Source organism: Nomascus leucogenys, chromosome 10, assembly GCF_006542625.1.
Source record: "Nomascus leucogenys isolate Asia chromosome 10, Asia_NLE_v1, whole genome shotgun sequence".
Lineage (NCBI taxonomy): Eukaryota > Metazoa > Chordata > Mammalia > Primates > Hylobatidae > Nomascus > Nomascus leucogenys.
The window spans coordinates 15,508,584-15,535,472 of record NC_044390.1 but is presented as its reverse complement, the minus strand read 5'-3'; the positions used below and the strand labels follow the sequence as shown (position 1 = coordinate 15,535,472).

Genomic DNA, 26,889 nt, shown 5'->3' with positions numbered 1-26,889 from the left:
ATAACTTTTTATTTCAGAAGTGAATCCTGGTCTAGTCTACATTGAAGGTAAAACGTTATATGAAAATATGATCATATTAAAAACCTACACAAATTTTTAGTGTGATGAAATATTGCTAATCTCCAACAGATGGCCTGCTTATTTGAAGTGTTATTTGGTAATAACAATAGCTAACATTTACTGAGTGCTTACTATTCCACATTTTAACTTATTTAACCCTCAAAACAACCCTATTGTGTAGATACTGCAGTATCCCTACTTTACAGATGGGAAAACTGAAGCAAAGAGAGATTGACCATGGTCTCACAGCTGGTAATGGGTAGGTCAGGGATTAAAATCCAGCAGTCTGAATTCTGCTACACTTACAGTGTAGTCCCTCTTAACTTTTACATTATTACAGAACAATAGAAAAAATAACACTCCACACAGATCATTGGAGCTCATTAATATCATCATCTTTGATTTCACCCAGTAACATTTTAATTTAGATTTTTGAAGGTTAAGGCACTGAAATACTAGTTTTGGGCCTAAAGTAAGAACACAGATAAAGACATTTATATTACATTTTTATTTCTCTGAAGTAAAGCTCTTGGTAATTGGTGAAATTAGGTATGTTTTGGAGGTTAAAGAACTCCTGAAAATAATTTCATTGTGAATATCTCTGCTGAATATCAAAATAGTAAGGAAAGTCCTGACATAAAATAGAGAAGTTCGAAGTTGATGATCTATGTTTCATAAGGACTACTTGGTTTGTGCCTTGGCTTAGCTAGTAACTTCAATGCAAGGTTTTCAAATGTGTTGGGCACATTTTACATATGAGAATAGTTGAGTTTTGGATTAACTGTGGTTTAAAATGTATAATCACATATTTTCTATAATTTTTAAAAAAGTAAACAATTTATAAAGATCAAAATGATGTAGCCAAAAATCTAATTCCTTAGGAATGCTGGAAAGAAATCTGCAAAGATCAGAGTGTTACGTTCAGGGTAAGGCGCTTTCAGTGCAGGGGTAGGTTAGGCTGCTGTGAATTTCCAGAGGGTCCACTGGAGAATGGGGTTGAGATGCAGAAGATCACTGCAAAGAGCAGATATAGGTTCAGATTTTGTGAAGTCTGAAGCTTTTATTAATAGGAGAGGGACATCATTAAAAAACAAAATATAAATTTTAAATGCAAATGACAAGAGTAGTTCCTAAGGCCTTGGACAGGGCATATATGAGGGGAATGGATGCTCTTGAATCTTAAGGTAAATTCACTTCCTGGAGATTTAGAGCTTGGAAATGAATCATCATTGAGGATAAGAAAATCATCTATCATTGTTCCAGTCCTTGAAGTAGAAAGAAAGCCTCTAAACTATGTGTCAGAGCCCTCGTTGAATGGCAGTGGTGGGGGTGGGGTGGGGTGGTGAATAAATGGTAGCTTTCTACGTGGAAAGAACAAGGAAGGGAAAGAGGACAATAATAATAATGGCTATCATGTGTAGAGCATGTGTCAGGCATGATACTAAGCACTTTATTTATGTATTTATTCTTCCTAGCAGGCAATGAGCACTTTTATTTTACAGGTTAGAAAAAACTACAGAGAAGAGATTTAGTTACTCATCCATGACTACACAGCTAGGAAAAGGCTGGAGCATGGCTTCAAACCATAGCCTCTGGGGCCTGAGTCCACATCCTTAACAATCACACACCCACCAACCATGATATAAATTGAGCAGACAAGCCTAGGGGAAAGAGAATATTAACCAGGAAGGTAGGGGACTAAACTTCTGTAAGTCGCAGTGGAAAGTGAGAGGACAATTACCTGAAAATATTTTAGAGGAACAGGAAGAGGAGTCTCCTTAGTCAGCTCCCCGGTTTTCACACCACTTCACAGCACAGATTGGAATTTATTTATTTATTTGCTTCAGCATTGCATAGACAACATTGCTCCTTTACTTGCTTTGCTTTGGTGACAGAGAAGCTGGAGAGTCACCTTGGATATCCTTAGAGGAATTAACAATTCTTGAAGCACTGGAAAATCTTCCCATTTTACAAAGATAATGGTGCAGGTGGATGTAATTTTTCCTGAGATGTAAATATTGTGTCTGCAAGTTGTAGGACAGCAGGCAGGTCTATCATTGGAAAAGTGAATAATGATCTTATGTCTTCTGAGTTTGAGGGTCTGAGGCTTTCTGGAGGCAAAAAACTACACTGAACATGCTGAGTGATGGCTTTGTTCTTTTTCAGAAAGGGAGTATGATTTTAAAAAAAATCTTATTATATTAATCTGAAAAGGAAAACCTGCTGGGCCCTGATAGTGTGCAGATCACTGGGGGCAGAGAATAGGGTGTTGATTTAGGTCTTCAAGGTGAAGGTGCACAATCCATTAGTGGCAGGCTGGAAAATAGACCCCCAAAAGATATCCATGTCTCATCCTTGGAACCTGTGAATGTTAATTTATATGGGGAAAACAGGGGCTTCTCGAAGATGTAATTAAGAATCTTAAGATGGGGAGATTTTATGGGTGTTAAATGCCATCACAGGTATCCTTCTAAGGGGGGGATCAGATGTAGAATTCACACACATACACACACACACACACACACACACACACACACACACACACACACACTAGGAGAAGGTGATATAAACAGAGAGACAGATATTGGAGTGAAGCAGCCACAAGCCAAAGCTCTGGCAGCCATCAGAAGCTCGGAAAAGTGGGGAACTTTTCTCCACTTTTTTTCAGGAGTCATTCTCCTGAAGTTTTCATGGTGGCTTGTTTAGGGACCTGTATCTGCAGAGACTTGCCTTATCTGTCAGATTATTAGGACTTGTCAATAGTCTTCTCTGTCCAGTTTATAAGGCCATGTGTACTGTGTGGCAAAGAAAGGTGAACACAAGTGAATCAATCCAACCCCATGCTCTGACTGCTTAGACAATCCCATCTTAACTGTCATTGTGTGATCTTGGGAGTTAATCTTTTTAAGCTTCCCTACTTCATAGCACTGGTAAGTGAGGAGAGATATAGAGCAGTCAGTTTGGCCCCAGCATCTATGCATGTTCCTGCTATCCTATGCTGACTTTCTAGTGAGCTGCCAGTTAATATGACAGATGAAGGCTTAGGTTGGTGAATTAAGAAACGAAAGTTATATGACCTATTTACAAGCCAAGTTTGTGAAGACATTCATAAGTGTTCCATCTGTAATTCTAATTTTGAATCAAGAGGCAAAAGCCATTTCCTCGAAAAGATTATTTATGTGTGCAGGGCTGAGTGAAGCTAGGAATTTTTTGCTTAGTGTCCTTCTGTTTTTCGTTTTCCATTACAAATGAATGTTTAGAGACACTCTGTTTTCCTTCTTAAATTTCTCTGTGAGTTAGTCAAAGAAGTGTGTTAGAAGAGCTCTCTTCACTAGCAATCAACATCAACTGTGACTCCAAATAGTACTTTAAATCCAACTTGTGCTACCTGCCGCTCAACCAAAGATTGTTTCTAGAGGTCACATAGCCTCCACTTAATTACTTCCGTTCCTATTCATGCTACAGAATAGGAACTTACTGATCTGTCTGGTGGGCATTTTAGTTTGTATAAATTGAGATTCAAGAGTTCATTTGGATAAAATAAGATGCTGGCTAAAGTTCAAGGCAAACATTTGCTGATGCTTAAAACCACCTTGGGACCAAAAAAGTTTACACTCCCTGGTTTCTCTAGGGAGTAGGGTTTGAGAAAACCACAGACAGTAGTTATTCTTGGAAATCCTGCTACCAGGCAAATGCCATAGGGCAAGGGCCCAGAGAAGCTGAGCTTCTCTCCCATGGCTAAAGGCAGAGCTTATCCTGACTGGAATTGCTTGGTCAGGGTTTAGAATCCTTCCTGCTGATGGAGAGAGAGGAGGAACCTGAGCAAAAAGAAAGGTAACTAGACTGGCTCTTGGAGTTATATCCTAGAATAACTGCCCAGTTTTGGTCTTCTCCTCATACTACTGACTTCCTGGAAGCTCTCTTTACACTTAATCCCTGGTTATTCCTTTTTTTTTTTTGAGATGAAGTCTCACCCTGTCACCCAGGCTGGAGTGCAGTGACATGATCTCGGCTCACCGCAACCTCCAGAAAACTCCGTCTTCTGGGTTCAAGCAATTATCTTGCCTCAGCCTCCCATGTAACTGGGATTACAGATGTGCACTACCGTGCCCAGCTAATTTTTGTATTTTTAGGAGAGACAGGGTTTCATCATGTTGGCCAGGCTTGTCTTGAACTCCTGACCTCAAGTGATCCACCTGCCTCGGTCTCCCAGTGTTGGGATTACAGGCGTGAGCCACTACACCTGGCCGATCCATGTTGAAGTGTTGTAACTACCTGATAATATTGAGAATATTAAAGAAGTATTGTGTGATTCTTAATAAGTACCTTGACACCTTTCCTTCAGAGCTCAGGGTGATTCAATGGCCATTTTTCTTTGTGTTTTTCTTTCCTGTCTCAGTCTGATATTACAGAGCAAGTTTATGTTCTGATTAGGAAAAACTGCAGTTCACTAAGATGCTATATTTGCTATTCAGTGAGTCATACTAAAAAGCCTCATGTTCTTAAATGACATAAGGAAATGGAATCAGGAGAAAAATCATGATCACAAAATGCACCATTCCAAAAATCTAGAGTGGGACAGAAAGATCAAGCATCTAAATGCAAACCTCCTTTGAACTGGAACTGCTATAACCAGGGCAGAAGATTGCTTGAGAATGGACATTGATTTTCCCAGGCAGAGGGTAAAGTTGTAAACAGAAGGTTGTCTGCTATTGAAAAACTCTTTCAACATGTTCAGTGCAGATCGGCTATCCTTTAATATTCAATGTGCAGCACCATATCCACACACACTATAAATGTACATGAGCATCAGTCATTTATCTCTGAATTTTCATGTCCCAACTCCAATACCTAATGTTTTAGAGATGCTTGGATGATTACATCATAACGTCCTCACTCAATATATATTTTCACCTTTTTTTTCTTTTAATATACTTGATTAGTTTGGAATCTCCTTTCAGTTTTTTTTTTTTCCAATGTGGGCAAGTTTTTCAATAGGCTTTGGTATGGGGCTGCAGTGAATGGGAAATGGTTAAACTGTGGTTACGTGCTAAGTGACTGGCTTAGGGGATGAAAAAGAGAAAAGGGAGTCACCGATGGAGCCATCAGTCAGCCAACAAAGGTAGGAGCGTAGCAGTGGGGAATAAAAACAGATCCAGAGAAACAGAAAAAATAATAAGTTAAAAGCCAATCTGAGTGGCACCTAATAAGAAAAGGAGGCACATCTATGCATCTCAAGGAAGCAATCCAAATAGGGAAGAGCCCAGAAATAGTTGATTGGATTTATTTTAAATAGCAAGGAAATAAGGAAATAGTAATAATAGAATAGGCAAATGTGGACAAAATCAATGAGATAATATACATATTGGTGTGCTGCTGGTGGGCATTGTTGAATATTTAATACTATGTGAGCTTTTTGGGGCATGATAGTAAAGGCATGCGGTTATTGCAGCCAATTGGAAGCAAAAAACTATCATAAGAGAGTAACGATTGTTGTTGATAAGTTTCTTTTTAAGAAGAGATACTATGATCAGGTTTGTGAAGTGAGAGAAGATATCTGTGCTGACTATACCAGAGTCTCATGACTTTGTATGGTTTGCTGGGGGAAATGGAAAACAACAGCAACAACAAAAACCTAACTTCACTAGCTCCTTGCTCTCTACTGCAGGAAATCCCTGAAAAACCAGATGGCACAAGTTACTCAGAAGAGATGAAAGGGTTTTCCATAATTCAAATAGGAGGTGGAAGAGGAAGTGTGGGAGTAATTACTGGATTAAGATCACTGACAGACAAGGTTGTCTTTAAGGGTGAGTCCTTTGGTTGGTAAACTTCATATAGGAAAAATTCTCAAGTGGTTGCCAAGAGCTAACCTTCAAGATGAAGTACATAAACATGCTGACAGGCAAACATGACTCTCAGGTTTATTTCAAACTGCCCGTACTTATTAAAGCTCTTCATTGCTCTAGGTCAGGGAAAAGTTACATAGGGTCCCTGATTATACTTCATACTTCATTTCTAAATCTGAGTTCTGAAGGAGTGTGCGTGTGTGTGTGTGTGTGTGTGTGTGTAGAGAGAGTAGGAATTCTGAGACCTGATAGTGTTAACTCTGGAGTTTGATAATACAAAAAGAGAGAGGCATATAAGGAGGAACATAAAAAAAAATTGAAGACTAAGGACACACCCCTAGCTAGGAATACACATGACCCTTTTGCCACCCAAATCATACCATTGCCATTTGAATCACTACTTAACTAAATGGTAGAAAGCAATTACAGTAAGTGCTCAAATTAATCACTTTGCATCCATACAGAGACCCCTGGGGCTTCTCATAAATTTCATCACACAAAGTGTCCACAATTCTCTGCCTTGCAGAAATATGTTTCTTACAAGGATTTGCAGGTGGTTTTCCTACTAAGTTACTGGACTGTTAAACTCATTGTTCTATATTTCTGCTGTCTGCTGTTAAAAGGAGAGGCCAGCTTAGGTTTTGCATACTATAGGAAGTTTGTTTTATCCATTTGGGAAATCAAGATCACATCTTTATGGGACTAGAAATTGTGGAGAACTCATTCCCTCCAACGCCAACCCCTGGTGATCTCATTCTAGTGAGTAAAACCTCAGGTCAGTTGATTGTAAATGGATTTTTTTCTTAAAAAGCTTAATTCAGGCTTTTATTGCTCTTGTGTTCAGTGGATTCATCTTGTGACTGGCTCCAGATTGTGCCCTTCTCCCATCCCACACCAAGCTGATTTGCAAATTCACACAATTGTTCCCAAGGAGAGAATAATTGATGACTCAGTATAAACCCATCACTACTCCTAGAAAATATAATTCATGAATGCATTCCTTATTCAAAAACATTTAGTAGCATTTCATAGGGAGGAAATCAGCATATTATCAGAGAAAAGATTCATGCCACATTTTGTTTAAAAATCTGTTTCATTACTTCACAGTCACACTTCAGTAGGCCAGGCTATAATAGTTTCTTCTTGGCCTTTGAAATGCTTCCTTTGCTTCTTCTGCTTTATAGAGACTCAAAATGAATTATTCAGATACCTGTGAGCATTAAGAAAAAATGGCCTAATTTCTGAATAATGCCAGTATTACCCTCTTAGTTAGACTGTGGGAAGAATGTGTGCTCCTTCCTCTCCCAGAAACACCTTTCCTAACCTTCTTTCCCCCAATACATCCATTTAAACCTTCTCAGCCTTAGATTTTAAACTGAAATATAATTTTATCTGAGAGGGTTTTTCATCTCTCCTTTACATACCCAAATACAGTGTAAGTTGATCTTTCATCCTATAGAATTCTCTGCTCTTCCTCCCAAATCCCACTTATCAAATTGCATTGTTAATAACGTGGTTACTTATCTGCATCTTTGCTTTAAAATGTACTTGGGGGGAGTTCCCTTTTAACCTGCATCCCCCAATCTAATGCTTAAACATAACAGGTGATCTAAGAATATCTTGGACAAATGGCTACCATGGAGAAATTCATGCCAGATATCATTCTAAATGTTTTACATATTTAACTCACTTAAACTTTACAGTAACCCCATAAGGTATGTACCATTAACATTCCCTATTTCAAATTGGAAAAATTAAGGCACAGTGAGCTTTCATAATGTGTTGAAAGTCTTGTAGCTAGTAAATGGTATAGCAGGGTCAGTTCCCAACAGGAAGAAGTAAAGGGTAGGCAAAATGTAGTAGGTATGCACTATATATTCAATAGATCACACTATGGATTACCCACATTATCTAATAATCAAGGTTTGGAGGTATTGGAAGGCTTGTTTTTATGAAATGCTCATTAATGCATTCTACTTCATAAACTGAATGTTGGCAGTGGAATTTTATTCTATCAGCGCATTTGCATATAAAGTTCTTTAAATTTACTTTTTCTTAATGCCAAAAAAAAAAAAAAAAAAAAAAAGCAAATCAACCAAACCATTTCCTCCCTAGTTTCGGCTGCAATCAGCAGTCATAAATCCTTAAGTGTTAAGTTATGTTATTTTTGAGAACTGATGTGACATGCCCTAGATTACAAATGTAGATGCTGCAGAGGACCACATGAGTTTTTGAATAAAAATTGGTATATAGGACATGAACATTAAGGAAGCAGGTTAGAAAGACACGGCTATCTGAATAGAGTCAGATCTGAACTACTGCCACCTAGTGATTCGAGTCAACCATCAGCCCCCACACACTCACAGATATACACTAATTAGAGTAAGTGACTTTTGTTGTGGCTTCTTCCTCACTCCAAATATCCTGGTAGCAAACTCTTCCTGCAACATTTTAAGGCCTCCCTCACATGCTTTAAAAATTATAATAAAAAAGGAGGACAGAATGGTAGGATTGGGAAAGACAAGGGTTAAATGGCAGAAGAGACATCAATATAAGGCAGAAACGCCAGAACAGTCGTGTAAATTAGACGAAGAAAAGTAAAGATCAAAAGTAGTGGAAATTAAACATTATTGGTAATAGAAGAAAATTGAAAAATTGATGCAAAGATAAGTTAAGACAGCATGAAAGAAAGGGGGCTTTCTGATTTGTTTTTAAGCAAGTAACAGAAGACGATAAAACAACCATGTGTGGAATTGTGAAATCAGCTAACATAAAAAGACAGAGGGATAGATAACACCAACAGAGATAAAGAAAAGTGATGAATTAAAGAAAGTGAATGAACTGAGAGCTTAATCTTGGAGGAGGGACTTCGAGTTTTTTGTTGTTTTTTAAGCTAATAAAACCAGAGTGGCATATTCCTTGTTCAATTTAATATAATGGGAACTATCCAACGTCCTAGATGTACAACTCATTTTCCTTGCCATTTTTTCCCTCCTATACTTTCAATACCAATAGTCCTTCTTGATTTTTTTCTTCATTAACAAAGTTTTAATTATCTTTTGGCTCCCTTGAGATACTTTTGAACTTGCACCTGGAATCATGGAAATGGACTGTATCCCAAACTGAAAATTTATTTAGGGAATTTTATTATTATGGCACTCTTTGCAATCAATCATATTGAGCAGCCACACCTTAGCAATGTGCATTCAGGTGACTACTGATATTCAGGTATTGTTATAGTTTGCTGCAGGGTCACCTACATCAGCAGCAAATAATGACACCTAACATGTACTTCATTTCATGTTTTGAAAGCATTTTAATGTATGTGATATTTTATTTCCCAAAAAATGGTGTTTGGAAGACAGGGCTGGTAGCATCAGCCCCTTTGATAGATGTGGCATTTGGGTTCTGAAATGTGTCTGAACTTTTCCAAGTACTCGGATAGTGAGTTCTTTGTCATCTGACTGTAAGTCTGGCAAATATGCTTTCATTAGCAATATTTCTATTCTCTTTGAGAGAAGGGAAAGCTACTTTTCTTTGTTCCAAAGTAATATTGGAGTTTGAAGCCAGTGTGCACAAAGCTGGGAAGGAGGTGTTACTACCTCTTTTTTTTTTTTTTTACGGGAATCTCTTTGGAGAGAGATTGCTTTGCTTCCTCCTGAGGGACCTCATACATTTGAAGGGTTTCTGGTCAGGTTGGGAATGAATTTGAGAAGCCTTTACCTTGTAGGTTTTCCAACATCTTTCTATGGCTTCTTCTTCCATTTTCAGATTCTATTGTGCATTTCCATACTGAGAGTATTACTTTCTTTGGTGATATACATGAGTGCATATATATATTTGTAAAAAATCGATCATTTAAATCTGTTCAAATGCCTTATCTGTGCAGAGAACTGTCCAGAGCCCTACAGGGTGTAGAACAATATGCAAAATACTGCTTCTTATTTCATGAAGTTATAAATTATATAGAGCATTAGAATTGCAGTTTGAATAGATATCCACTGATTTATATTTTCAATAAATAATTATCTGGTATCAGCTATGTATCAGGTCCTAGATGCTATGTGCTGGGGATAAAAGGCAAACAGCACCCTGTTCTTATGGAGCTTATTGCTTCGGGAAGGATGGCATGAACATTACTCTTGCTCCTACACTACAGCACCTACTCATAATTGCCTATGGATAATTCCAGGTATTTCTTAGACTTAACTTTTTTTCTAGTTAGGATAAAAGTAGTCCTGTAGCAACCCCTTCAATTGGTGTACTTCTTTGCAACTTCTGCATTTGAAATCTAGGACATTTACTTTTGGTTTTCAAAGAAGAGTATAGCTTGGCTTTTAACAATTTGTTTTCAGTCTGAACTGGAAAAAAATGACCCAGTTCATCAGATTTACCTAAAATGGGAGGAAACAGTGATATAAATTGGTACAAACATATCTGGTTAGTTCAACTTGATTTTCATGGATTTAGTAGCTTGTAGAGCTATAATATTTCATCCAGTGTTCAAGTTTTATAGACCAGAACACTGTTGAATGGATGAAAGGTAAGGGGATAGGAGGCAAAGGGACAAATTAAGAGAACTTAGCAATACAGGCAAGAGTAGTTAATGATTCACTTTAGTTAGCAGCTGTGAAAATTGAGAAAGATGTAAGTAGAAATAAGAGAGATTATGGAGGTAAAATCTGCAGAAATTAATATTGATTGTGAGAAAGGAAGGAAATGGAGAGCATGCAACTACTGTGAGAATTTTTTTAGCCTGGTACTGTTACCAGAACTATGGACCACAGAAAGAGAAGTTATTTGAAAGAAATTATAGCTAGACAGAAACTGCAGTGCTGTGTGACCGGACAACTTAAAAATAATATAAATAAGTCAGCTGGATGCCCCAGATGAATCTAAGCAGGGAATGAAATTTTGTAGCCAAGGAAACCTATTCTCTGACCACCAGAGGTCCATGGGTATGTGTTCGTGAGTATGTGGGCTTTGGGGGTTTTGGCTGAAGAGGGAAGGAAAGGCTGGTGAAAATGCGCTTGGAGAGAATAGAGGACAGGATGGAGTCTCTTCTTTGGTTTTGCTGCTACGACTAAGTTGATCTGTAATAGAAAGAGGGCAAGCAAAACCCATCAATAAAAGAAAGCAAGAAGAAGGAAGAGAGGGAGGGAAACCCTTCACTGCAATTGGAATATTCATTTAGTCCATGTGAAACTCACCCTAGGGACTCTCAGTCATATTTTTGTGTGTGGGAGGGGAGCTCTTTTGGGAGCTGAAGGTCTTTCATTAGTGAATGGAGACAGGAATCAGGAAATGTAAATTATTATTATTATTATTATTACAGTAGTCCCTCCTTACCCATGGAGGGTAGGTTCCAGGACTTCCAGTGGATGCCTGAAACCATGGGTAGTACCAAACCATACATATATACTATATTTTTTCCTATACATACATACCTATGATAAAGTTTAGTTTATACATTAGGCATAATAAGGCACAGTAAGAGATTAGGCATAGTAAGAGATTAACAATTAAAAGTATAATAGAATTATAACAATATACTATAATACAAGTTATGTGAATAGGGAGTATCTCACTCTGAAAATATCTTATTGTACTGTAGTCATCCTTCTTGTGGTGATGTGAAATGATGAAATGTCTCCATGATGATATGAAGTGAAGTGAATGACATAGGCTTGTGATGCAGTGTTAGGCTACTACAGTATTGACCTTCTGACCATACATCGGAAAGAGGATCATCTGCTTCTGGTGATCCTGGATTATCAAGCCATGACAATGCTGATGGTTGCATGTCAGGAGCAGATAATATTGATGACTAACAGGTAAGTGGCACAGACAGCATGGATATCCTGGGCAAAGGGTGATTCACATCCTGGGTGGAACGGAGTGGATTAGCACAAGAGTTCATCGCACTACTCAGAATGACAAGCAATTTAAGAATTATGAATTGCTTATTTCTGGAATTTTCTATTTAATATTTTTGTACCACAGTTGGCCATGGAATAATGAAACTGTAAACAGAAAAACCATAGAGAAGGGGGAAATTTCTATATTATTAATGTGACTTTTTTAAACAATAGGCTGATGATTACTGGAGACATCTGAGCTTTGGATAAGAACCTTTGAGAGTTAAACTATTAAATCAACACACAATGAATCATAATAAAGATATAAAAATGGGTTTCCTAACCCATAGGACTGGGATATAACTTGACATATCTAACTGGATAAAGAAAATGTGGTACATATAGATGATGGAATACTAAAAAGCCATAAAAAGGAACAAGATCATGTCCTTTGCAGCAACATGCATGGAGCTGGAGGCCATTGTCCTAAGCACATTATTATAGGAACAGAAAACCAACTACAGTTTTTTCTCACTTATAAGTGGGAGCTAAATATTGAGTACACATGAACACAAAGAAGAGAACAATAGACCCTGGGAAAATAGAGGGTGGGAGGAAGATAGAGATCAAAAAACTACCTATCAGGTACCATGGTTATTACCTTGGTGGTGAAATAATCTGTACACCAAAACCCGGGGATGTGCAATTTACCCATGTAACAAACCTGCATATGTACCCCCTGAACCTAAAATAAAAGTTGGAGGGACAAAAAATTTTAAATAACAAAAATAAATCTGTTAATTAAAAAAAATTGATTATCTATGGAATCCCAGAGGGTGGAAATAATATCCTTCATTGATTGAGTGCTCACGAAATGCCAGGAACTATGCTAAATATTTTACATAATTATCTTATTAATCCTTACAACAGGTATTGATACTTTTTTTTTCACATGAGGAAACAGAAGACTGAGAAGAAAAGAAGCTTGCTCAAGGTCACATAGAGCTGGAATTTAAATTCAGATCTATTATACTCCTAAGGACTGTGGAAGGGTGAGTAAGAATAAGGCACGTATGTCCGGTGTTTTGCCCCTATGATCAAAATTACCCTTATTATGAAGATAGAAATGTCATCATATCTGGGCCCAACTACACTAAATTTTAAATCACCTGACTATGCCTTTTTATTCTGATTCTCTGATCTCCAATGAACTGTCTCTCTTGGAAAATTATTTGGTAGACATTGATCTTATGAATGTGGCAGTTGATTCCACCAATGAGCACAAACTCAGTCTGCTTAAAAACTAAGATAATACATTGAGGACCAAGGTAATTTCACCCTGTGAGAACTCTGGAAAGGCAACCAGATGATATCTTTATTCATTCATTTGCTTGTCCATTTGCTATTCTTCATGATTACTATGTGTAAAGCACTGTGCAAGTCACTGGAGATATAGTGCTATAACAAGAGACATATTTTTATTGTTCTCAAGACCTAGTGTACTAGGAAATAGAGACATGGAACAAATCTTTGTTCAAGTAGTTAACTTTAATAATTATTGTAGGACCCAAGAAGAATTGCAGGATGTGATGTAGGTATGGAATAAGCAAACTTATCTGATATAGGGAATCAGAGAAAATTTAACTGTTGAAATTTCTCTGCATTACATTTTGAATATAAATGTGTTTCTGATACCTCAATAGATTTTTGGGAGATGTTGGGCTTTTAATTAAAAATGTTCCAATAAGTGATCTAAAATATCTTCCTGGAAGTTGGGGGAGAGAGAGAGAGAGCGAGCGAGCACAAGCTAGAAAATAATGCTGATAGTTTAAATGGTGGGAGTGGATGAAAGCAGACACAAAGAGGAAATGACAGTCTTTGGGACACCTATCCTTAGAGGGCAGGAGGAAACTGAGAAACCAAGGAAAGTAAAGTTATAAAGTTACCAGAAAATAAAAAGTGCTGGCATAGTTCAGTATCACAATATTCAAAGGAAGATAAGATTTAAAAGAGGCAGGAAAGATTGTCACCAGGATAAAAAGCTATGGACAAGAGACATAGATTGAGGACAGGAACTGAAGGTTGTGGTGGAGATTACTGACCTATAATAGACCCATTCTACTCTTCTCTTTTATAAGCAAATGGATTCCTGATTCTTAGCTGAGCACAAGGGTACTAAAAGAATTACATATATCCACCTATTTTGTATCTTTATGGGCCATATGAATAGTTCTGACCAATTACATAAACAAGAAATATTGAGTGGAGCCTCTGGTAAGTGCTACTCAAAAAAGGGGGAACGTTTCATTCTTACTCCCTTCATTTAGTTGGTTGCTTGGAATGTTGGTGTCATGCTAAGGGGTCCAGCAATAATGGTAGGCCCTAGAAGATGGATACTACATTCCTAACATTACAAGGACCTTGAAGAAGTTATACATCTTTCCCCTATTTTCTCCATCCTCAGTGAAGGGGTTAGCTTGAATAAGAAAGAAGAGGGCTCCAATAGAAATTTTGAGGTATGTATAATGGTGAAACATTGAAGAAGAAAATAAGAGCCTTTCTTCCATTTTTCTGATCAAATTATGATGGCACTTCCTGTCTTCTTTCACAGTGGGAAAGATAATATAAACTATTAAAAATATATAATTCTAGATCTTACTCTGTAACCTATTATTAAATTTTTGAAGGTAGCATTTTCACTTTTCTCACCTTTATGTTTCTCCGTGGTGTCTAGCAGAGGCCATGTCAAATTGCAGAAACTCATCTATTCTCCGTGACCATGACTCCTGGCCATAACTGAGTGGACGGTGGATAGGACACCTAAAACAAGTTGGTGCAATCATATTGGCTCTTTCAGGATCTTGGAATTGGGATTTAGAGACCTGTGACTTATATGAGTATACTTGGGAGTTATAAGGCAATGGCTGTCCTATATATACATAGAGAGGCAGAGACAACAGGTATGGAGAGAGAGAATGATAAAGCAGCCATATAAAAGAAAGACAGACCATGTGTTCCTTGAGAGAGAGTGTGTAAGAGAGAAAGGTAGAGGTACGTTGAGAGAGAGTAACAGAGAGAGAGAGAGAGAGAGAGAGAGAGAAAGAGAGAGAGAAAATGATAAAAGAGTAGCTACTTGGATTTTTGATCTGTCTCCAGGCTTTCTGAGGCCTGCTTGCATTTCCACATACCCTCACTCAAGATAATCTCTGTGATGAGTCTTTGTAACTTGCACACACACACACACACACACAAAGTCTTCATGCATGATAAATTATTCCCTGCAGTTCCACAGAGATCTTCTAAGGGGAAAAAAATGTAAGTCCACTTAACCCAATCTCAGAATGGCCTTATTTTAGTTTTGTGACAGTTGCTAGTGGTCCAGAGTATTTTTCAGGTTCCAAGGGAGACATGGAGATGTGGGACTATTCAAACAGCTGGAACTTGAGGATGTACTTGGGGCTATAGAGATGATGATAGAAGTGAAAAAAGTGAATAAGATGATCAACTTTTAATTTTACAAGCTCCAACACTCAAGAAACCAAAGCATCGTGAATGGAAAAGAAAAGATAGGGTACATTTCTAACTTTAAAATAATTATAATCTAGGTAGAGAAAAGTAAAATATACACATATGCACCCAGAACTAAATGAGTGCTGCAGATTATAAGCATTATAAGATATAAAGAAGATAGCTATTATTGCTGAGCTATTGTTTTCAGGTATTAAGAACGTCAGGTTTGATTTAGGCTAAAAAGGACAACTTTGCTCTCACAATGGAAAATGTAGTGAGTTGAGGTCAGCTTTTCTACTGACTAGATATGTGACTATGATCAGCCACTTTACATTTCCAATTTCACAGCAGTTTCCTCCTCTGTAAAATGAGGGCTTTGTATTGGATTCATTAATTCATTCAAAACATAAACTTTAAGTGCCCACTGTAATGCACAGAACTAGGAATACTGCATAAATACCAGTCTTCTAAAAAGACTGTCACTCTGAGGTGGCTATGAACAAAAGACAGTGGGAGGCAACTAAGCTACCTACAGGTAAAGAAAAACTCCATTGAGACAATGTTTGGATGAATAGGAGTTGTTAGGTGAATCCGATAATGATGGAACCTTCCAGAGAAAGGGTTGCATGGATCATTGCAAATGTTTCTTGTAGCATTAATATTTTTCTTCATTTCTGCTTTGTTTAGAGGAGGAGGAAGGGAGTGAACAAATGTTGGGTAGGAGTTAAGCGTATGAATTGAAGAGAAGATAGAAGGAAATAATTTCCTGGGCTTCTTCAAACCCCTAAAATGTATTCAAAGTGAATTCCATGAAGGAAAACACATGAAAAAGCAGATAATTAAAACCTCCTTTGCCTCCTCTGTATTTCTGTCTTGTATAAGATCTTACAGATACTGCAAAAATGATATAATAGGATTCATGTCCCTCATAGACGTTTAGGACTCCCATACAGAGGCAGTGTGTGGAGTGCTTAATAATTTGAGTTTTGAAGACAGATCACATGCTAGCTAACACCACCACCTACTAGTTGTAAGATCTTTAAAAAATTTAAACTTTTTTGTGCCTTTGTCTTCTCATCTGTAAAATGGAGATGATAACAATAGCTACTTCCTGTGGTGAGAATTAAATGTATTAAACACATAAAGTTCCTAGAACCAGCACATAAAAGCACACTGGCATTTTAAAATAATAGCATATTAGTTATTATTACCTGTTATTCCATAGGGAGTTCACCACCGAGGTGAGGTAATGGCAATATGCCTCCCTACGTTAGTGAGTAACCTGAGGGTGCTTCCCTGTGCATCGTCTTCAATAGAGATGGCTTAGAACTTGCTTATTTAGTCATGATACAAAAGTATGTCCAATGAGGCCCTATTTCAGGCACGGTGAACTATATGAAAGGAGAAATAAATAAGCCATGAGGTACAATATTCCAACACAAGGCAGTACATTTTAAATATAAAACAAATATTTAGGAGCTCAGAGGAGGCAGATGTGACAGCTGCCTGCAACATCAGGGGACACTTCTTGGGTGGCATGGGAAGTGTACAATGACAGACATCATTTCAGGGATTGGAGTCAGGATTTGCCTCAGCTGGTTTGTGCACCCTCTTTGCATTCACAAGCCTTTCTTTCTTCTCCCCTGAGCTTTTAGAGCAAAATCTGATCCAGGGACTGGGGATGCTGGAGGAGCGTCAAGGCTGGGAAAGTAACATGCACTGTGTTCGCAATCAACAGAAAAGATATTTTTAAACAAAAACAATTTTCCAAGTTTCCAGGAAGAGAAACAAAAGGCTTTTCTAAAATGAAAGAAACTGTTCTTGTTCTGTGACTTTTATGTCACTTGGACAACAAGCCAGTGCTTAGAAACAGTTATTTTCCTGTCGACATCGCTGCATGGGTACTTCTTAGAAGGACATAACAGCATTAGCACTCAATCCCAGGCTCTGCTCACCCTCCAATGGCAGTCATTTTCAAAAACAATAAAGATATCTGTGCTTGGTCTCTCCGTCTTGATTACACTGCAGGCACAACCTGTGTGGGGAAACAATATCCTGGATCATACTGAAGGTTCGCACAGATGGAACATTAGTGGGAGGGGTTGCCAGCTACTTCCCTGCCAACTTGTTAGTGCTGGAGACATTATCATCTTATTTTGCCAGTTTAATAGAGGATCAGTCGTAAAGATTCACTGTAGGCTCCGCAACGTAATTATTATCTATGGTCTCTGCATTAACTGTGAGAAAACATCATAGTCTGAATGCCTAATTTCAAATGCCAAGCTGTGCCCACATTCAGCCCACAACTGAACCTGAATACTCAATATATCCTTAGCATTGCTACTGTTGTCATCATGGTGGATGTTAAGTACAGGTTTGCCCAAGATATGATGTTTAACTGTTGCCTTACTGCTTCTGTGTTTCTTCTGTTTCCCTGACCCTTTTCAACACGAGCCCCATGCAATTTAAAACTATTAAAAAGGTAAAAATCAGTGTCAGATTTAGTTCTGGTACTCAGTACAGAAGTGCCAAGCCCCTGCAAATTTGGAAAACAAACTCCTTAACAGATGGGCCACATAAAGTTTACAACATGTGCAATGTGGGAGGTAGTATGGCTCTGGGCAAGAAACAGAAGACTGGAAGTTTGGGAGCTCAGGGTTTTTGAATTTGCTTTTGCTTTTTGTTTGTAGGTGGATCACATAAGCTTATATCCTTCAATTCTCTCATATGACCTGATATCTACCTTATAAGTGAGTGAGTAATAAGAAATCAGGCAATTGTTTTCCTAAAATGAAACAGTATCAAAATGCTATTGCTTCTGCTGGGATTATGTGCAACTGGTATCAAATTGTTAATAAAACGTGGCAGCAAGATCTGGAAAAATCCATGATGTAATCTTAGATCTAAAAGACAGTTCTCTTTTATTGAGGACAGGTATATAACTAATGAGATGTTACTGATAGAAAGGATGTTGCTAGCCTTAGACAAATCTTTGAAAAAAGTTGGATTGTGATTTCTAAATCTACACGAGCAAAATACCTTTGGAGTGGCCTTTGAAACCTGACATGTTAGAACAATTTTAGAACCAAATTCTTTTGATATGAATTTGATCATAGTCTAATAACAGAGGCTCTCAAACATAAATGACCTATTTAAAATTATAAATATCTGAGGCTCACCACCAGCCTGTGATTAAGAATCTTTGGAAGTAGAGCTAAGAAATCTTTAGTCTGAAAAAGTTCCCTAAATAATTCCAATGACCAGTTGTACTTGGTCATTATCAGAATTCATAAAAATATATAAATCAATACGAAACTTTTTGAACAAATTAAATTGACTAAAATTCCAAAGCCAAAGAAAGAAATATGGAAATTGTCATTTAAGAGGACAGATAATTGGCATAGGAGAAAGTAGGAGAGAGAGAGGAATGCTAAGAAGAAAAATCCACAGTTCAGTCACAAGGAAGAGAAAAAAAGGAGCCTTTGACAGTATGTCTTAGTCCACTTTCTGTTGCTATAATTGAATACCACAGACTTGGTAATTGTTTTAAAAATACATTTATTTCTTACTGTTCTGTAGGGTGGGAAGTCCAAGTTCTAGGGACCATATCTGGTGAAGGCCTTCTTGCTTGTGGGGACTCTGCAGAGTCCTGAAGTGGTGCAGGGCATCCATGGTGAGGGGATACATGACAGGCAACCAAAATCTATTTTACAACAAATCCACTCTCATGATAACTAACCCACTCCCATGATAATCCATTAATACATGAGCCCATTAGTCCATGAATCCATGAGTGGATTAAACCATTCATAAGGGTAGAGCCTTCATGACCTAATCACCTCTTAAAGGCCTTACTTCTCAATACTGTTACATTGGGGATTAAGTTTCAATGTGAACTTCAAAGGAGACAAAAATTCAAACCATAACACAATAATAGGGGTCCTGAAGGTGAAAGTGGAAAGAGAAATTTGTCAGTGTGAATAGAGAGAAATCTCTGCAGAGACTCAAAATATATGTGCCACCTTCCTTATGGAACTTCTCACATTTTGCTTCTATTTTTACAGCATGTCCAATTTACAATCCATTTTCCAATCTGAATTCAGAGTTCACTTTTAAGAATTCAAATATGAATCATAGTTCTGGCTTGTTTAAAGCACCCAGTAGCACTCTTATGTCGTGCAGAATCAAATACGAAGCATTGTCCTGTATAAGCTGATTTTGCCATACCTGTCCAGCTAAACTTTGCTTCACTTACCTGATTGCTGTTTTCTTTGTAGGCACACTGACCTTTTGCCATTCTTGAGATACGCCAAATTTCTTTCCATCTGGGGCCTTCAAACATATTATTTTTCTAGAAAAATTTCATTCAGCACTCCTCCTGCTCTGCCCACTGCCACTAGTCAACTGCAGATTTCTGGCCATCTCTTACATCAGAAATGGTATGTCATTACTCAGAGAGGACTTCTCTGACCATTTAATGTAACTTAGGTCACTTCATTGTAACGACAAGTTACCATATATTTTCTTGATAAAGCTAATCATAAGGCCAGGTGCATGCCTATAATCCTAGCACTTTGGGAGGCCGAGGCAGGTGGGTCACATAAGCCCAGGAGTTTGAGACCAGCCTGGGCGACATGACACAACCCCATCTCTACAAAAATACAAAAAATTAGCCAGACATGGTGGTGCATGCCTGTGGAGTCCGGGAGGTCAACATTGCAGTGAGCCTTGATTGTGTCACTGCACTCCAGCTTGGGTGACAGAGCAAGACCCTGTCTCAAAAATCAAACAAAAAACCTAACCATAATTTGTAACTTTGTATTTACTTATGATTATTTATTATTTGGGGAATTACTATTTTATTGATTATATTTGTACACTGTCATGGTGTACATTTGGTATTTTGTTACATGCATATGATGTGTAATGATCAACTCAAGGTATTTAAGATATCCATCACCTCAAGTATTTATCATTTCTATGTATTGGGAAGATTTCAAATCCTCTCCTCCAGCTATTTTGAAATACACAATACATTGTTGTTACTTATACTCACCTGACTCTTCCATTGAACATAGGAACTTATTACTTCTACTTAACTATATATTTTTGCCCATTAACCAAAATCTCCTTATTTCCCTCTCTGACTACCACAACACACATCCTTCCCAGTCTCTAGTATCTATCATTCTACTCTCTACCTCCATGAAGATCAACTATTTAAGCTCCCACATATGAGTGAGGACATGTGATATTTGTCTTTCTGTGCCTGGTGTATTTCACTTAATGACCTCCGGTTCCATCCATGTTACTGCAAATGACAGGATTTCATTCTTTTTTTTTTTTTTTGGCCAAGTAGTATTTCATTGTGTATGTACTACATTTTCTTTATTCATTCATTTATTGTTTAACACTTAGGTTTATGCTATATCTTGGCTATTATGAATAGTACTGAAATAATCATGGGGGTGCAGGTATCCCTTTGAAATAATAATTTATTATATAATATATTATTTTATATATAATAATTGCATTGATATATATCCAGTAGTGGAATTGCTGGGTATGATAGTTCTACTTTTAGTTTTTAAAGAAATCTTCATACTGTATTCCATAGTGGTGGTACTAATTTACATTCCCATCAACAGTACAAAGGAATTTCCTTTTCTCTATATCCTAACCAGTATCTGTTGTTTTGTGTTATTAATAACCATTCTTACTAGGGTAAGATGATACCTCAGTGTAGTTTTAATTTGCATTTCCCTAATAACTACTGATGTTGAGCATTTTTTCCTATACCTGTTGGCCATTTGTATGCCTTCTTTTGAGAATTTTTTATTCATATTCCTTTGCCCACTTTCTAATATATTTATTAGTGTTTTTTGTTGTCGATTTGTTAGCATTTCTTATATATAACGGAAATTAGTCTCCTGTCAGATGAATAGTTTGCAAATGTTTTCTCCCATTCAATTGGCTGAGTCTTCATTTTGTTGATTGTTCTCTTTGCTGTGCAGAATCTTTTTAATTTAATATAGCCCAGTTTGTCTATTTTTTTTGTGGCTTGTGCTTTTTAAATATTTCCCATAAAATCTTTTATTTTTATTATTATTATTTATTTTAAATTTTTTATTTCCATAGATTTTGGGGGGAACAGATGGCATTTGGTTACATGAGTAAGTTCTTTAGTGGTGATTTGTGAGATTTTGATGTACCCATTTTTACCTAAACCAACGACCTATAGTTTTTCTCCTGTTTTGCTTTTCTAGTAGTTTTATAGTTTTAGATCTTACCTTTAGGCTTTTAATTCATTTTGGGTTGATTTTTGCATATGGTGAGAGATAGGGGCCCAGTTTCATTCTTCTGCATATGGTTATCCAGTTTTCCTAGCACTATTTATTGAAGAGGATGTCCACTCCTCAGGGTATATTCTTGGTGGCTGTGTTGAAGATCAGTTAGCTGTAACTATGTGGATTTTTATCTGGGTTCTCTGTTCTGTTCCATTGGTCTCTGTGTCTACTTTTATATCACTATTGTACTGATATGGTTTAGCTCTGTGTTTCCACCCAAGTCTTATGTCAAATTGTAATCCCCACATGTTGGAGGAGAGGACAGGTGTGAGGTGATTGAATCATGGGGGTGGACTTCCCCCTTGCTGTTCTTGTGATAGTAAATGAGTTCTCATGATATCTGGTTGTTTAAAAGTGTGTAGCACCTCCCACTTCACTCCCTCTCTCTCCCTCTCTCCTGCTCCACCATGCCATCATTGCAAGTTTCCTGAGTCCTCCCCAGCCATGTCTCCTGTGGAACTCTGAGTCAATTAAACCTCTTTTATTTATAAATTACCCATCTCAGGTGGTTCTTTATAGCAGTGTGAAAACGGACATACACATACTGTTTTGCTTACTAGACCTTGTAAGATATTTTGAAGTGAGGTAGTGTGATGCCTCCAGCTTTGTTCTTTTTGCTCAGTATTTCTTTGGCTATTCAGACTCTCTTTTGGTTCCATACAGATTTAGGATTGTTTTTTCTATTTCTGTAAAGAACGATGTGGGTGTTTGATAGGAACTGCACTGAATCTGTAAATTGCTTTGTGCAGTGTGGTTATTTCACCGATATTCATTCTTTTATCCACAAGCATGGGATGTATTTCCATTTGTTTATGTTATCCTCAATTTTGTTTCTTTAGGGTTTTGTAGTTTTCCTTGTAGAGTTCTTTAACTTTCTGGATTAAATTTACTCATAGGTGAATTTTGTAGCTATTGTAAATGTGATGGCTTTCTTGATTTATTTTTCAGCAATTTTATTTTTAGTATATAGAAGCCTTACTGATTCTTATATGTGAATACTGTATCCTGCAACTTTACTGAATTTATCAGATCTAAGAGTTTTGCTTGAGTATTTTTAGTTTTTTTCTAAATATAAGATCATGTCATCTAAAAATAGGAACAATTTGACTTCTTTTTTTCTAGTTTGGATGCCTTTTATGTCTTTTTCTTGCCTAATAGCTTGGGCTAAGACCTCTGGTACTATGTTGAATAGTAATGGTGAAAGTGGCATTCTGTCTTGTTCCAGTCCTTAGAGGAAAACTTTTTAGCTTTTCCCCATTTAGTATGATGTTAGCTGTGAGTTTGTTATATGTTACCTTTATTTTTTTAAATTTTTTAAATTTTTTATTGTTTTTGGAGATGGAGTTTAGCTCTTGTTTCCTAGGCTGGAGTGCAGTGGTACAGCCTCAGCTCACCGCAATCTCCACCTCCTGAGTTCAAGCGATTCTCCTGCCTCAGCTTCCCAAGTAGCTGGGATTACAGGCATGTGCCACCATGCCTGGCTAATTTTGAATTTTTAGTAGAGATGAGGTTTCTCCATGTTGGTCAGACTGGTCTCAAATTCCCAACCTCAGGTGATCCACCCACCTCAGCCTCCCAAAGTGCTGGGATTACAGGCATGAGCCACCACCCTGACCTATGTTACCTTTAGTACGTTGGATTATGTTTGTTCTATACCTAGTTTGTTGAGAGTTTCTTTTTTTAATCAGGAAGTGATGTTGGATTTTACCAAGTGCTTTTTCTGCATCTATTGAGATGATCATTTAGCTTTTGTCTTTCATTCTGTTGATATGATGTACCACATTTATTGATTTGCATATGTTGAACCATCCTTGAATCAACAATGAAATCCAACTTGATCATGGAGTATTATCTTTTTGATGTGCTGTTGGATTTTGTTTGCTAATAATTTGTTGAGGATTTTTTGCATCTCTGTTCATCAGGGATACTGGTCTATAGTTTTTTTTGTTGTTGTTGTGTCCTTTTCTGGTTTTGGTATCAGGATGATATCAACCTCATCAAATGAGTTAGGGAGAATTTCCTCATCTTCAATTTTTTGGAAGAGTTTGAGGAGTATTTGTTTTACTTCTTAAAAAACATGGAAGAATTAGGTGGTGAAGCCATCTGGTCCTGGTCTTTTCTTTGTTGAGAGACTTTTTTTACTGATTCAATCTTGCTACTAGTTGTTGGGCTGTTCAGGTTTTCTTTTTATTCCTGATCCAATCTTTGTAGGTTGTATGTGTTCAGGAACTCACTCATTTCCTCTAGGTTTTCCAATTGGCTGGAGTATAGTTTTTCATAATAGTCTCTAATGATCTTTTGTATTTCTGTGGTATCAGTTTTTTCTTTTCTTTTTTTTTTTTTTTTTTGAAACAGAGTCTTACTCTGTCACCCAGGCTGGAGTGCAGTGGCGCAATCTCGGCTCACTGCAAGCTCCACCTCCCAGGTTCATGCCATTCTCCTGCCTCAGCCTCCCAAATAGCTGAGACTACAGGAGCCTGCCACCACGCCCGGCTAATTTTTTGTATTTTTAGTAGAGATGGGGTTTCACCGTGTTAGCCAGGATGGTCTTGATCTCCTGACCTCATGATCCGCCCATCTCGGCCTCCCAAAGTGCTGGGATTACAGGCATCAGCCACTGAGCCTGGCCGGTATCAGTTTTTATATGACCTTTTTTGTTTCTAATTTTGTTTATTTGTGTCTTCTCTCTTTTTTACTTAAGATTTGTTTGTGGTCTAACATACGATAAATCCTGGAGAGTGTTCTATGTGCCGATAGGAGGAACGTGTATTTGTAGTTTTTGGATAAAATTTTCTGTAAATGTCTACTAGGTACATTTGATCTAAAGTCTAATTTAAGTCCAATGTTTCTTTGTTTATTTTCTGTTTAGATAATCTGTCTAATGCTGAGAATGTGGTGTGGAAGTCACTGACTGTTACTGTATTGAAATATATCTCTTTCTTTAGATCCAGTAATATTTGCTTTATGAATATGGGTGCTCTGTGTTGGGTGCATTATATACTTAGAATTGTTACATCATCTGAATGAATTGATTACTTTATCATTATTTAATGAGCTTTTGTCTTTTTTTTACTGTTTTTGACTTAAAGTCTGTTTTATCTGATATAAGTATAGCTACTCCTGCTTGCTTTTAATTTCCATTTGTGTGGAGTATCTTTTTCCATCCTTTTACTTTGAGTCTTATGTGTCTTCACAGAGAAGTGAGTTCTTTATAGGCAGCATATAGTTGGGTCGTTAAAAAAAAAATCCATTCAGCCAGTCTGTATCTTTTAAGTGGAAAATTCATTTACATTCAAGGTTATTATTGGTAGATGAGTACTTATTCCCATTATTTTATTGTTGGTTTTATGGTTGTTTTGTATATTCTTTGTTTCATTATTTCTCTCTTATTTATCATTGTGGTTTGGTCATTTTCTGTGGTGTTAATATTTATGTCCTTTCTCTTCTTCTTTTGTATGTTTGCTTTGGCAGTACATTTTATGCTTTTGTGGATTTTCTTTTTTTTTTCTTTTTTCTTTTTTTTTTTTTGAGATGGGGTCTCGCTCTTTTGCCCAGCCCGGAGTGCAGTGGCGCAATCTCGGCTCACTGCAAGCTCCGCCTCCCGGGTTCACACCATTCTTCTGCCTCAGCCCCCCGAGTAGCTGGGACTACAGGCGCCCGCCACTGCGCCCAGCTAATTTTTTGTATTTTTAGTAGAGACGGGGTTTCACCATGTTAACCAGGATGGTCTCGATCTCCTGACCTCGTGATCCGCCCGCCTCGGCCTCCCAAAGTGCTGGGATTACAGGCGTGAGCCACCATGCCTGACCCAGGATTTTCATGATAATTGATCTGTCATTTCACTTTCAGGTGTAGGACCCCCTGAACCATATATTGTAGGGTTGGTCTAGGAGTAATGAATTACCTCAGTTTTTGCTTGTCTGAGAAAGAGTTTATTTCTCCTTTATTTATGAAGGATAAATGTTTCTGGGCATGGTATTCTTGGTTTATAGGCTTCTTTTGCAGCACTCCTGGCCTGTAAGGTTTCTGCTGAGATATCTGATGTTAGTCTGATGGGGTTTCCCTTATAAATGACTAGACACATTTCTCTTGCTGTTTTCATAATTCTCTCTTTACCTGACTTTTGACAACTTGATTATAGTGTGTCAGGGAAAGGACAAAATTTAACTTTTTGGGTTGCATCTATTTGGAGATCTCTGAGCTTCCTGTATCTGAATGTTTAAATCTTTTGCTAGACTTGGGATGTTTTCAGTTATCATTTCATTAAATAGATTTTCCATGACTTTGGTCTCTTCACCTTCTGAAACATCCCAAATTTACATATTTAGTTGCTTTATAGTGTCCCATATGTCACATAGGCTTTTTCATGCATTTTTATTCTTTGTTTTTGTTTGTTTTGGGGTGTTTTTTGTTTGTTTGTTTTTAGTTTTACAGTTATTTCCAAAGACTGTCTTCAAGTTCCAAGATTCTTTCTTCTACTTACTCTTGTCTATTGCTGAAACTCTCAAATGAATTTCTTGTTTCATTCACTGAATTCTTCAGCTCTAAGATATCTTATTTCTGGTTTCTTAAATGATATCTATCTCTCTGATAAATTTCTCACTCATGTCCTGAATTTTTAATCTGATTTCTTTGTATTGTTTATCTGTTTTGTTTTTCTGTATCTCACAGGGCTTTTTAAATATTATTATTTTGAATTGTTTTCATGGGATTTCATAAAATTATTATTTCTTTGGAATCTGTTGCTGAATAATTATCGTGTTCCTATGGAAGTGTAATTTTCTTTGTTTCTTTTTTGTGTTTCTTGAGTCCCTACATTGATATCTGGTGTCATAGTTGTTTTTACAAATTCTGAGGATTAGTTTTTATGGGAAATATTTTTCCTGGAGATGTATCTATGGTGTTGGTTGGGTAGGACATTTTATCTTTAATTCTGGGTGCATGCAGTAGTGTGGTCTCTATATGATTTCTTTGGCTGTAAACAATGTTAGTGCTGCTTGTGATTTTTTTTGTGGCTTATGCTGCAGTTGTTAGTGGAGGCTGTGTTGGGGTTTTGCTGAGGATGAAGATCCAAAGATGTGTGACCTTGGGCCCCTAGTCAGCATACAGAGTTTTAGTGGGTACAAATGGGCCTATTCTTGGCCTTCTAGCTTGCTGGGATGCTGGCAGTGGCAGTGGTGGGCTGGGCAGATGGCAGGTCTTTGTTCTCCTGCATAACGTGTATGGCATAAAGAGATGGAAGTAGTGGTGGTGAGTCAACCCTTGGGC

The 26,889-nt window shown here is 37.4% G+C and overlaps 1 long non-coding RNA gene across 1 annotated transcript; it reads left to right on the top strand.

The window, feature by feature from the left end:
• Nucleotides 1-12,733: 12,733 nt before the first annotated feature.
• On the top strand, nt 12,734-17,279 carry LOC101178181. Its single transcript, XR_178808.1, has 2 exons — nt 12,734-12,816; nt 16,930-17,279. It is a non-coding gene; the product is annotated as an uncharacterized LOC101178181 (long non-coding RNA).
• The last annotated feature ends 9,610 nt before the right edge of the window (nt 17,280-26,889 follow it).